The 10,763-nt window shown below is 46.5% G+C and overlaps 1 long non-coding RNA gene across 1 annotated transcript in view; it reads left to right on the top strand.

Moving 5' to 3' along the window:
• The window catches only part of LOC116686608 (uncharacterized), a 10,812-nt gene extending 903 nt beyond the window's left edge, over positions 1-9,909 (top strand). Inside the window, exons 2-3 of the long non-coding RNA XR_004331309.1 lie at positions 833-835; positions 9,800-9,909. This is a non-coding gene — a long non-coding RNA (uncharacterized LOC116686608). The remainder of the gene's footprint in view (positions 1-832; positions 836-9,799) is intronic.
• The last annotated feature ends 854 nt before the right edge of the window (positions 9,910-10,763 follow it).

Here is a 10,763-nt window from a genome sequence, read left to right as displayed (position 1 = left end):
TATGCTGCTCTATACACGCTAAAAGTGGTGATTATTTACATGGAGTCTGGTGGAGATAAGATAGAAAGATTAATAGTCCCAATGCTCGGCCTGACATTTCCTTCCTTCCTTCCTTCCTTCCTTCCTTCCTTCCTTCCTTCCTTCCTTCCTTCCTTCCTTCCTTCCTTGCCTCCTCTGAGCCTCCTCTTCCTCTCTGACCCCCCTTGGTTGCTCTCTCTATGAAGAGAGAGTCAAACTAAAAGCAGCATGGCAGCCTTTTAACATCAACACATCCTCCTGGTAAATAAAAGGAGACAGTTGTTTGGTCACATTGCGACACACACACACAAACACACACACACATCAGACACACACACACGCACACAGTGTGTTAAACGGCTATTTGCTCTGGCTGCCTGAGCCAATAGGATTCAACCAGCCGTGGACTTGTGGACACACAGCGATGCTTCGTCCACGATTAGACCGAGAGCTCAGAGCTGAGTCCAGGGGTTGTGTGTGTGTGTGTGTGTGTGTGTGTGTGTGTGTGTGTGTGTGTGTGTGTAGTGCGCGTGCGTGCGTGCGTGCGTGCGTGCGTGCGTGTGCTGCGTGCGTTGCGTGCGGTGGGTGACATTTTACCACCACAAATGGTTCCTTTGCACCAAATGCCCAATTTGAAAAGAATAATATATATATATATGTATAGAGAGAGAGAGAGAGAGGGGTAGTTAGACATTTTCAGAAAGGTATATACAGTTAACTTAAGGTAACTACCCTTTTTCAGAAGGGTAACTATATTTACCCTTCTGAAATAAGTTAACTACAAACTAAAAAAAGTGTAACTGCCCGTTTTAAGAAGGTCAGGTAAATAAAAACCGAGGACACGTTCAAGAAGAAAGGTGTCTGCAGCTCTCTGTGGCCCCCGGTGTGAACGGGTCCTGGTGTCTGCAGCTCTCTGTGGCCCCCAGTGGGACCCTGTTCTGTGTTGCCCTCCTGTTGCCTCTTTTGCCCTCATGGCTGTCTCTCTTATGTTGCCCTATGTTTCTTCATGTTGTACCTCATGTTGTCCTCATGTTGCCTCATGTTGTGTTTTGTTTTTGCAACATGTTGTAGATACCTGCGTCATTTTGTGACTTTTAGTTTGGGAATAAATATAGTTACACTCCGCCCCGCCCCCTCACTCTCTGATTTGGGCCTTTACGCCAAGCGGTAACAACCGCCGTCTGCTTCGGTGCAAATCTGCCTCAGAGCTGGAGTCATCATCATCATCCTCATCATCATCATCATCAATCATCATCTATCAACATCATAATCATCAGCAGCACACGTGCAAACTCTGGCTTTGCGGCGGCCAACACACACGACTCATCATACTACACTACTACTACTACTACTACTACGATGCTACTACCTACTACTAATACTACTCTACTACTTACTACTACTATACTATCTAATACTCTACTACACTACTAGCATACTACGACTACTACTACTACACTCATCGACCTACGACGACTAAACTACTACTTTATACTACTGCTACTACTATATACTACGCTACTACTCTACTCATACTAGCTACTACTACTACTACTACTATACTACTCTACTACTACTAACTGCATACTCAGCTAAACTACTACTGACTATACTAACTACTACTACTATCGACTAACTACTACTAATCTACTACTATACACTGTACTAACTCACTAACTACTTACTACTACTACTACTCTCGCTACACACAAGGTGAGGAGAATATTTAAACCCGAGCAGTAACTTCAGCCTCACGGTTTTCTTTTGACGCCTTGACTTCTCCCCACTGTCTCCCACTGCTCCTCTCTCCTGTTCCCTTTACTTCGTGTCTCCCTTTCTCCACTCGCTCCGCTTCTTCCTGCTATCTTCTCCTCTGTCTCGTCCTTGGTCCCTCGTCTCCTTTTCTCCTTGTTCCTCTGTCTCCCCGTTCCCTGTCCGTTTCTGCTTCCCCTCCTGTCCTCGTCCACTGTCCCTTCTGTCTCCTCTCTCCTCTGTCTCTCTGTCTCCCGTTTACTCTCACTGTCTCCCTCTGTTCTCTCTGTCTCTCCTCCTTTCTCCCTCCGTGTCTCCCTTCTGTCTTTCTCTTCTCCCACTGTCTCTCCATCTGTCTCCTTCGGTCTCCCCTCTCTGTCTTATCTGTTACTCACTGTCTCCCTCTTCTGTATTACTGTCTAACCCTTCTCCTGCGGTTCCCCTCTGTCTCCTTCGTCGTTTCTCTGTCTCCCTCTGTTCCCACTGCATCCCACTGTCTCCCTCTGTTCGCCTCTGTTCCTCTGTCTCTTCTGTCAACTGCCTCGGCTCCTTCTTCTCATCTCACTGTCTCTTCTCTCGTCTGTCTCCGCTCGTCTCCTCTGTTCTTCTGTCCCTCTCTCTCCCTGTTTCTCCCTCTGTCCTTGTCTCTATGTCTCCCATCTGTATCTCTGCTCACTCGGTCTCCTCTCTGTCTTCTCTCTTCTCCCATGTTCTCATTCTCACTGTTCCTTTGTCTCCTCTTCCCTGTTTTCCCACACTGTCGTCTGCTCCTTCTGCTCAAGTCTCACGCTGCTCTCTTGTCTATTTGGATATCTGCCCTCTGTGCCTTTTACTTCTGTCTTCTCTGTCTCCTGGTCTCCCTGCTATCCCTCTGTCTTTGTTCTAGGCTACTTTCGTCCCTCTGTTTCCGCCTTCTGTCGCCTCTTCTTTTGTCTAACCTGTCTGCTTCTGTTCCTTCTTCTCTCTCTCTGTCTCCTTCTGTTTTTTTTCTCTGTCTCCCCTCTGTAAATATCCCCCTTCTGTCTCCTCTGTCTCCCTCTGTACTCCTCTGTCTACTCTTCTCCCTCTGTCTCCCGCTGTCTACCTTCTGATCCCTCTGTTCCCTTTTCTCTTCGTCTCCCTCTGTTCCGTTCTCCCTCTGTCTCCCTCTTCTTGTCTCCTCTGTTCCTGCCTCTGGCTCCCTTGTTCTCCCCTGTCTCCTGTCTCTCGGTTCATGTCTCCTCTGTCTCCTTCTGTCTCCGTCGTCCTCCTCCTCTGTTCTTTCTCCATATAAAATCCACGGCAGAACTCTGATGATGTTAAACCACATTCAACGTGGCGAGGAAAGAAAAGTGTCTGAGCCCATACTCATGAAAGATTCCCTGACTTCAAGCATTTGAGGACTTTGCCTGTAAAAACCAGAGAGGAGAGAGAAGAATAGGAGTGTTTTCACGTATCACAGCTTTCATCTTTTTCTTTTTCTTCTCTTTCCGTTGAGCCTCATGTGAAACGGCCTGGTGATTCACACAGGTAAACTATTCAGAATCCTTTTTTGTGGATATTCTAGTGTATTGGATGCGTTAAAGCATTTGAACCATACGACGTGGAGCAGAGCTGTGATTCTTAAAAAGAGGACAATCCTCCAGTCGGCTGATTAGCCTCGTGCCTGGACTCAGGCTGGGAGACAATTCATCATATTTTTGGCTTCGGGTTAGAAAGCTTATTTCCATCGACGCAGTGATACTTCGACGACTAGCAGGTCCCTTGTGTCCTTTCTCAAACCGCCCTTGAATAGGGAGCTGGGACTGTCGGTCACGGCGAAATATACAGCAGAATGTCTGTCTTCCTGTCTGCTGTCCTGGCGCGGTCTGGTCCCCTGTCGGATGACTTTGCCTGCACCTGTTGTCATCTGGCGGAAGACCGGTCTGTCTTCGCCTTCGAACTGTGTCTGTTCTGTCTCTGTTGTCTGTCTGTTGTCTGTCTGATGTCTGCGGTCTCGTCCGTCTGATCTGTATGTGTCGTCTGTCTGTCAGTCTGATGTCACTCGTCCACTGTCCTTTCTTCTTTCTGACTGTCTGTTGTCTGTCTGTCTGTCGGTCTGTCTGTTCTGTCTTCTGACTGTTTTTGTCTCTTGCTCGTCTGTCTGTCGTCTGTCTGCGTCTGGACTGTCTGTCTGACTGTCGTGTCTTGTCTGATCTGTCTTTCTGTCTGAACTGCTGTCTGTTGGTATGTCCGATCTGTTCGTCGTCTTTTTCTCGAGCTGACTGTCTGTTGACTGACTGTCTGCTTCTGTATCTGTGGTGTCTGTCTGTCTGGTCTTCGGTCTTTCTGACTGTCTGTTGCTCTGCCGACGTCTGTAGGTCTGTTGCTGTCTGTATGATCTGGGGGTGGTTTTTTGCAAGTCGTCTGTGTCTCTGTCTGTCTGTCTGTAGTTGGACTATCTGTCTCTGTCTGACTGTCTGACCTGTCTGTCCTGTTCGTCTGTCTGTCTGCACTGCCTGTCGCTGAATGTCTGTCTGACTGCCTGACTGTCTGACTGTCTGTCTGTTGCCTAACGTCCTGGTCTGTCTGTCGTCTGTCTGTCTGTGCCCTGTGAACGTTCTACTGTGTTGTCTGTCTGTATCCGACTGTTCTGTCTGCTCTGTCAGTCTGTCGCTGTCTGACCATGACTGTCTGTTGCTGACTCGTCTGCCTGTCTTGGTGTCCTGTCCGTACCCTGACTGTCTGTCTGAAACGTCTGTCTGAACTGATTACTGTTCATCGGGGGGGGGGGTGTGTTACTGTGCACCCATCCTTTGCAGGTTTGTCTTTCCCACATCCGGGGAACCTTTCACCCATTGCAGCGTTTTAACGAGGCCTTTGTTATTAGCCGGCGTGCGATTGACGGCGGAGAGAAACCGTGAAAAGATCTCGTGTTCACGGAATCACCTGTTTTCATTTCAAGCTCCCCTCGTGACAAGTCCTCGAGTCGTTGGATAATGAATGCTTTCCAGCATTAGTGGACTCAAAGCGCTGTGAGTCGGCGGACCGATTGTGACGTGTCTTGGTTTTGCAGAAGTTGTGAATGAAACTCACGAAAAGAGACTCATGGACAGAAAGGAAAAACGGCGCGGCTTTTTTTTATTTCCATGTTTATCGACTTGAGTCCGACTCGGCGGCGGGATGGAAAACACATAAAGCATTCAGAACAGAAAAACAAAAATGGAGTGAAAACCATACACACACCTGCGCCTCTACCCCCGCCACCCCCCCCCCCACCCCCCGCTCCTCTCCATGAAGTGAAAAGCTCAGTTGTTTTGTGGTTGTTTCAAAGCGTTGTGAATCAAGCTCTCTGACAACCCGGAATCATTTCTCCCGTGCATCCCTTCCCAAACTACAAGTCAGAGGAAACAGTCGGCTGTGTTTCCTGCTTCCCACAAAAACGCTGCTGCTGTTGTTGTTTTTTGCAGATATGAGGTGTTCATGTTCAATTTTCCTTATTGTAAAGCTTCATTTTGCACAACCTATTTTATTTTTGATTTTTATTTATTATTACTTCCACATTTACGCGTCAAACGAGAGGAAACCACATTAAGGTCCTACACGTTATTCAACCCTTGTTTTTCTCTATTGATGTGTCTGAGCGACGCACAAATTTTGTTTAATTTAGTCCCGTAGTACAGAGATGTTAAAGTACCACTACCTGTACTCAGTACAGTACAGTATTGTGTTAAAAAAATACTCTGGTTTAAATACGAGATTAACTCCTTTCCTCATGTAAAAGTAACAACAAGTACGCTTGGAAATGTACGTTAAAGTACCGATAACGTTACCGCACACCACAGCCCGGTCGGTCAAGAGCAGTTATATAAGTGTGTGTGTGTGGTGTGTGTGTGTGCGGCGTGCGTGCGTGCGTCGTGTGTGCGTGCGTGGTGAACATTATGTGTGTGTATGATGTTATGTGCCATATATGTGTGTGTTGTGTGTGTGTGTGTGTATATGTATATATATATATATACAATATATATATTATATTATGTGTTATTATTATAATATAACTATACCCACGAACATGAAGCAGGGACAAGCACGTGAGGCCAGAAGCAATGAAGACAACCAGAGCAACATAGCAACATGAGGCCACATAGCACATGATGACAACATGTACAACAGTATGGCAACATGAGGCAACAGAAGACAACATGAGACAACTAGTACCATGAGGACAATGAGACAACATGAAGACAACATGAGACGCAACATGAAGACAAATGAGGGCAACTGAGGCACATGAGGGCACATGAGACAACATGAAGGGACAACATTAGGACAACTGAGGACACACATGACAGAGTCAACATGAGGAAACATGAGGGCATGGAGGGCAACATGCGGACAACATGTAAGACAACATGAGGGACAATACATGAGACACACTGAAGACAACATGAGGGCAACATGAGACAACATTAGGAGCAACATGAGCCAAATGACGACAACTGAGGACACATGAGGACAACGAACAGTGAGGACAACATAGGACAACATGAGGACAACATGAGGGCAACTGTGAGGACAACATGAGGCGCAACATGAGGGCAAACTGAGGACAACAGGCATGAGCTTTTCTATCTACCTGCAGAGGAATCTGTCTTCTTCTCTTCTACACTTTCAGCTGTTCTGACACTCGGGACACTTTCCCTCCACACTAACCCTACCTACGTGCCTGCACAGTTGCCCTCTCATTACCTCCGCATGTTATCTGCCTCCCTCTCCTTAACGGGATGAAAATCAATCGGGGCTGCTACTCTCTGCGGCTGTGAGTCGGAGGGAGAACTGGCGAGCGGTTAGCGGTCGGCGTTGCGGGGTGGCGCGGCGGTTTGACTAGTGGATTAAGGCCGCCCCCCCGACCGCTGCGTGACACCATACAACCTAATGTGCTTCTCCTCCACGCCGCGCTCACCTAATCACCCGTAACAACCCTCTCACAGAGCCGCGCTTGCCTCTATTGTATTTGATTTTCGCCCATAAATTATACAGGATTAGGAAAAGGTATTTAATTTTTTTTTTTTTTACACTGTAAGTAAGACCTTAGCCATTAATTAAGGCTGAAAATAAGACCGCAATTATTTTCCCCGATGGTTGAGAATGGGGATTTTTTTATGGCCTCGGAGTATTTGGGAATTGTATACGTTGCTCTCTGGACTGGCTGATTTCCTCCAGAACTTGGTCTCTGTGAGTGAAATTGTGAACAATTTTTTAATTGTTTTTTGTTTCATATTCACTCAGTCCGCCGCGACTGAGGGCCACGGTCCTGCAACCGTGTGCTTTATCAGCGCTGCTGCTATCTGAACACCCGACTCAATCATCACCGCCCAATTGTTTTCCTTTAACACCACATGGATCTGTGTCTGTGCGTGCGGGACGACTCAGGCGACGGGGTGTTGTCTTCCGAACAGGACCGTGATGAGACCCGTGCAGCTTGAAGGTGGAACAATGCCTTCATACTTTTACTGTGTGTGTGTGGTGGTGGGGGTGTGTGGGTGGTGGGTTTGTGTGTGTGGGTGTGTGGGGTGTTGTGTTCGTTCGTGTTTATTTAGTCTACTTTGGGGGTCCAACAGCTTTGGGTGGTCCAAAGCTGGACCCACACACTTTAAGGGATTTCTAGCGATTGCCAGTATGTCAATTGCGGTACCCACAAAGATAGTGAGATGCACTTGTGGTGGGTGTGGGCGTTCGTCTTTTTAAACATTCTCATGGGGTCCAAAAACCGAGAGTCCATATAACTTCGCAAGTGCTTTGTGGGGGCCAAATGCTGGTACCCCCCCCAATTTATAAAGGGCTGTTTGAGGGTTGAGATTGGTTTTAGGATCAGCTTTAGAATTAGATTGTGGTTGTAGGGGGGGTTAAGTTAGGTATTTGTTTGATGTTTATGGTTAGGGTGAGGGGCTTAGGGAAGCATATGTCAATGGGCAGGTCCCCACAAAAGATAGTGAATGCATCAAGTGTGTGGTTGTATGTGTGTGTGGTGTGTGGTGGTCCTTGTGTTAACTGTTCAGTGGGGTCCAAAAGCAGTATTTCAATTACTTTCTGGGGTCTGAAGACTTTGTGGGCCAAATGTTGGACCCCAATTTTAAAAGGGCTGTTTGAGGGTCATGACTTGGGGTTTAGGATCAGGGTTAGAATTAGGTTAAGGTATGGTCAGGGGCTGGGACTGCATTATGTCAATGAGGCACCACAACGATAGTGAGATTGTTGTGTGTGTGATGTTCTTTGCAAGGTTATGATAGTTTTGAGATTTCAATTTCATTTGTTTTAAGATTCTTTGGACATTTTTGGCACTTTTATCGACAGGAAAGTGAAGACATGTAAAGGATGCAAGGGGGGGGGTGGGGTATGACCGCAGCAAAGGGGCAGGCGGACTCCAGACAGATGCAGTTTTTTTTGTGATTGTTGCGAAATCCTTGATTTTACGGCCTGTCTTTTTAAAAAAAATGCGATGGAATATGCGGGATGTTTATGCAATGAAAGGTGCGGGGAACTTGCAAAAACTGGGATTTGATGAAAAGATTAATGCAACAACGTTTTCTTCGTTTTTTAAGATTATTTTTGGCGGTTTTCCCTTTTATTTAGTGACAGTGGACGACACGAAAGGGGGAGAGAGAGCGGGGGGGGGGGGGACACGCAGCAAAGGGCCGCAGGGTCGGAGTGTGAACCGAGATCACTGCTGGCCAAACTTGCGACAGCACGCTCCCACGTACCCAATGCACGCGTTTTCTTTTAAATGTGTGGAATAGGCGGGATATGTTATGCAGTGTACGCGGTGAAATTGCAGGAATTGCCCTAAACGTGGTTAGATGAAAAAGAGATATTGTTGTCCGTAATTACATCATGATATGGTCCCATGGCACACGGGAAACACAGCTGCTATTGTGTGAAGTGAAACACAACAGTTTTTTTTACTTCCTGCTGAGAGTTTGGGACTTTTTTTGCAACCAAATTGCGGGGATAAACGACACTCATGCAGCAAGGGGGAGGGGGGAGGGATGTGGAGGGGGGGTCATGCACACCGCAGCTTCCATCACCGCGACCCCTCTCGTTCCCAATGTTCCTCGTAAGGTTGATTCAGCGTCTTGTTTTCTTCAAAACAGCGAGAGCACCCAGCCGGTGTTTCCGTAGTCCAGGAGATGCTCTCAGATACCGGTGGTGGGGGTGGATAAAATCCACCGTCGACCTCCAGCGCTGCTTTTGATTTGACAATCAAAGAAATAAAAAAAGGGAATTAAAGGTAGAAAAGACAACTCCCTGCAGTGCCTCACACTTGGACAACTTCTTTCTCGTTCCTCTCCATTCAGACTTTTAACAAATGTCATCACGCTCCATCGCCGGAGAAAGAACAACAGTGTGTTGGTGTTTGTGTGGTGGGGGGGGGTGTGTGTCGTAGTGTGTTGGTGTGTGTGTGGTGTGTGTGTGTGGTGTGGTGTTGCGTTGTTGTTGCGGTGTTGTGTGTGTGAGCATCCACACTCGTCCGGTCACTCGGTCATGCTTGTCACGCAGCAGCCGGATCCTCTCTTTGTGTCCCGCTGACGTCCGGGTCTGGATGGTGGGCTCACGCGTTCTAGACCTGCTCTATATTACAGTAGAGCAGTCTAGACTCTCTACTTTACAGATAAGCATGATCTAGACCGCTCTATATTGTTACAGATCGAGCAGGTCTAGACCGATCTAATATTTACAGATAGAGCAGGTCAGACCGCTCTAATAATTTACGATAGAGAATGTCATAGAGCACGTCTATGATTTACAGATAGAGCAGGTCTAGACCGCTCTATATTACAGATAGAGCAGTCTAGACCACTCTATAATTTAGATAGAGATATAGCAGGTCTAGACCACTCTATAATTTACAGATAGAGTCAGTAGACCCCTCTATAATTTACCAGATAGAGCAGGTCTAACCACTCTATAATACAGATAGAGCAGGTCTAGAACCACTCTATAGTTTACAGATAGAGCCGTCTAGACCTGCGCTATCACTACTTTTATTATCGTAAAACACAACTTCATTCAGTGGACAGAACTAAATAAACTACCAAAAAGCCGTCCTTGGTTTCTTTCCACTGTTCCAGCAATCACCACTTGGTCTGGTGAAGTAAACTTATTCACCTTTACATGTGGAATATGCTGCCACTATACGCTTAAATAGTGATTATTTACATGAGCTGGTGGAGTATGCTGCCTATACACGCTAAAAGTGATGTATTTACATGGAGTGTGGTGGAGATATGCTGCTCTATAACACGCTAAAATAGTGATTATTTACTGGAGTTGGTGGAGATATGCTGCTCTATACACGCTAAAAGTAGTGATTATTTACAAGGGAGTCTGGTGAGATATTCTGCTCTATACACGCTAAATTAGTGATTTTTACATGGAGTCTGGTGGAGATATGCTGCTCTATCACGCTAAAAGTAGTGATTATTTACTGGAGTCTGGTGGAGATATGCTGCTCTATACATGCTAAAAGTAGGATTATTTACATGGAGTCTGGTGGAGATATGCTGCTCTATTACACGCAAAAGTACGTGATTATTTACATGGAGTCTGGTGGAGATATGCTGCTCTATTCACGCTAAAGGTAGTGATTATTTACATGAGTCTGGTGGAGATATGCTGCTCTATACATGCTAAAAGTAGTGATTATAACATGGAGTCGGGTGGAGATATGCTGCCTATACCCGCTAAAGTGGTGATTATTTACATGGAGTCTGGTGGAGATAGATAGAAAGATTAATAGTCCAATGCTCGGCCTGACATTTCCTTCCTTCTTCCTTCCTCCTTTCCTTCCTTTCCTTCCTTCTCCTTCCTTCTCTTCCTTCGTGCCTCCTCTGAGCCTCCTCTTCCTCTCTACCCCCCTTGGTTGCTCTCTCTATGAAGAGAGAGTCAACTAAAGCGCCATGGCAGCCTTTTTAACATCAACACTCCTCTGGTAAATAAAAGGAAGTTGTTTGGTCACATGCGACACACACACACAA

The sequence above is a fragment of the Etheostoma spectabile genome, unplaced genomic scaffold (genome assembly GCF_008692095.1).
Source record: "Etheostoma spectabile isolate EspeVRDwgs_2016 unplaced genomic scaffold, UIUC_Espe_1.0 scaffold402, whole genome shotgun sequence".
Taxonomy (NCBI): Eukaryota; Metazoa; Chordata; class Actinopteri; order Perciformes; family Percidae; genus Etheostoma; species Etheostoma spectabile.
This window is presented reverse-complemented; position numbering and strand designations above follow the sequence as displayed.